Raw genomic sequence first — 3,357 nt, 5'->3', positions numbered from 1 at the left:
CACTAGGTTGCATCAGTTCTCTAGGTCTAATCTACCTTTCCCCAGTGGCTCCAGGGCCCAAGGGAGACATACTGTATCTGTTCCATTTATTACTAAAGAGATAAATGGTTTTGCCCTTCATAAATGTAGAGGACTAGATGAAGAGCTCAGGACAACCTGCTTTTTACTCCCTTAAGCAGCAAGACCTTTTTAATCCTCCTCATTTCCTCTTCCACTAATTTTGCATGAACTATGCTGTTAGCCACATAACATGATGAATGTTTGAAATAGTCCAGTAAGGCTGAGCTAATAAGAGTGTTGTCATTAAAAGTGTGCACTATAGCTAAGAGGCAGGATCCAAACTTCTGAGGACACTTAGATTTTATATATTTTTTCCCACTGCTGCTAAAGTAGTATTACAGATTTTGTCCTTTTCAAAATTGGGGCATAGTCAATGAAGAGACAATTTCTCATCCAGTGTTGATAATGTTTTTTATTCCCCTTAGCTAGGGTTTTTAGCCATGTTCTTTGTGCTATAGCACTCTGAGTGTTCCCCATGTACTGGCTGTGTGCCAAGTCTGTCCCTACAGCGTCACACTATGAACAGTGATTGTTAATAAACTATTTGTCATGTGTCCTTTCACAAGTTGTTACATTTCCTCAGGTAGAAAAGAATACGTGGAAGGGTCAAGTATGAAGCTAAAATGCTTTATATCTATTAGGGGAAATCATGTGACTTCTAGAGAGGCAGTTTCTAACCTTCTGCTTTAATCATCTAGAACAGATAAAGACATAATAGGCTAAAATTAATTGATCAACAGTAATTATATTCATCGATTATATTGGTTTATATATTTCTTTTTTTTTTTTTTTGAATTTATGAAAGGCACCTATCATTGCATACCCTTTGGGCACAATTTAAAAAGTAAATTAAAAGTTTGGTATAGTAGAAGAGTTGTTTTTATCTACTTCAATAAATCATTTCTATTTCAAATTATTCTGGTAATATAGTAGTTCAATATTACATTTAAATGTCTACAATATAGTTACTTTCTTCTTTTTAAATTAGCTAGTGTAAAGGTAAATGCACATCTAAATACCTGTTACCCCCTTTTCTGTTTCATCTGATTTCCTCCCCAGCAAAACCATTAGAGCATCACAGAAATAAAGAATGGAAACTGGTATTCTGATTTTACACATTATAACACATCAACATTAGATGGTTTATAGGTAACTATATATAGTTATATAATTGGGAAAGTTAGAGCCATGTTAAATAATACAACAAGTCAAATTGCTTATCCTATGATCTGAATAAGAAGGAGAGGTGAGGAGTGGAGAGGAGAGGAGAGGAAAAGAAAAGTCGAAAGCAGTTTTTCATCCTATGGAATTAATTTCAGAAAACTTTCAGATTATCACATCAAAGTACTAAGTTGCTAGACTTCAGTTAATGATACTAACATCTTTATGTAACTTCTTTGGTTCCTTAAACTCGAGAATTCCCAGCTTTCTTCTTTCTCTCTCTCCCTCTCTCTCTCCCCCACCCTCAGAAACCAACATGTAGTTTCTCTAAATCAAACACAGGAAAATCTTGTTTTTGCAGAGTAATTTTAGGGAGTGCATGGGGTAAGGGAGGAAGGAGCAAAATATGACATTACTGAACTATTTTTGTGACATTACTGTACTATTCTTTTAACTGATCATGCAGCACTCTAAATCATTCATGTGAGCTAATGCAGCTGATAAAACTGCAAAATTAACTATACCAACTATGTACAATTATGTTCAACTATGGATTTATTGATATTTAGGCTATAAATATGTAAACCGAGTCTAAAAAAAAAAACATGAAATGAATTTGATATTTGAATGTTAACCATTGGCAGGTGAGATAAGTGAGACTTGGGACCAAGGGACTTCATTATCTACCTTAGATATATGTATACATTGATCAAATTAAATACATCCACACAACAAAATTATAATTTGTCCTATAGATACAGCTTCAACGAAGATACAATTTTTTAGTCCAATTCTCTGATTTCTTTTCAAATTGCCAACTCATTTCAATGATCAAATTAACTGGATTCATAAAAAAACAACAATTGTATTTTACTCTAATAGCCATATTCCCAGGGAAGATCTAGTGTTCTTAGTCAAGCTCTCTGTCTTTTCATCTTGCCAATTTCTTTCAAGTTTTGAGCAGTTGAACATGTGGTTATTTGTGCTCTGAGTATCTAACACAGTGGTTAGTGACATGTGTAGATGTCTTTGATAATAGTCCATCAAACCATCAGGCAAATCAAAGGGGATATTGCCTCAGTTTTATATGGGACACCAGATGCCATCAGTTTCGATATTCAAGGTTTTGTAAATTAGAATTTTCATAAATATTCCAATCTCAATATTTGTGTTAAGATCTCTGTAAAAAAAGTTTTTAATCTATTCACAGTTTCTGAAAAGAACAGTGGGTAATTTAATTCAGTTACATCATTATTGTCTTCACAAAAGAGAATAATAATAATTAAAAAAAAAAAACAGGAAGAAAAAGCAATCAAATGGCAATCTGTATCTTTGATTTTAAAATTGCATAGCCATTCCAGGATCTGTTTATGTTACCTGTTTTGGCTGATGCCAATCCAACATCAAATTACTGACTGATTCAACAATTCTGTTAAGCAATCATTCACCTCAGTGGAATAACTTGTTGCAATAGTTGATTAACTGAACTGACCATTAAATTTCAGTCAATATTTAATCACTTCAGTAGCACCATTTATATACATATACAAATATATTCTAGGTATTATTCTTAAGTTATGCCTATATAGAAAAAAAGAAATGAATCAATAATTCTAGTATTTTTAACCCCCTCAGGCATTAAATGAGAACAAATCCACAGTCATCAATATAACTGTGTTATGGTTTAACAACAAACTAATAACATAGTCCAACGTGAGGCTCAATAATGTGCCATTGTCAGAAAAAACAAATAAAAGAAAAGAAAACTTAGGTATAATAAGATAACGGCCAGTTTTCTCAGTCATGACATAAGAACATATAACGTATATGACTTAACATACATATGATTTTCATTGTTTCCAATTTGACACTTTCTTATAAAATCCCACAAATAATCTAATATTCAAAATGTAAATGATTTTTAGCTCATCTAAAGGATACTACTGTGTATGGCTTCATGCATTGCATTTCATTAAAATGCAAAAATTTCGAAACACTTAGAGATTCATACCATCTTCTTGTAGAACAATGAAATAGCCATATAACCTTAGACCATAGGGTTATTGAATAATGCGTAATAAAGTCAGGCCAAAATGGGGGTCACCATTTATGAAGTTTACTATTACATATAGATCA

The sequence above is a fragment of the Rhinolophus ferrumequinum genome, chromosome X, assembly GCF_004115265.2.
Source record: "Rhinolophus ferrumequinum isolate MPI-CBG mRhiFer1 chromosome X, mRhiFer1_v1.p, whole genome shotgun sequence".
Taxonomy (NCBI): domain Eukaryota; kingdom Metazoa; phylum Chordata; class Mammalia; order Chiroptera; family Rhinolophidae; genus Rhinolophus; species Rhinolophus ferrumequinum.
The sequence above is the reverse complement of the archived record's forward strand: the minus strand, read 5'-3'. Positions refer to the sequence as shown.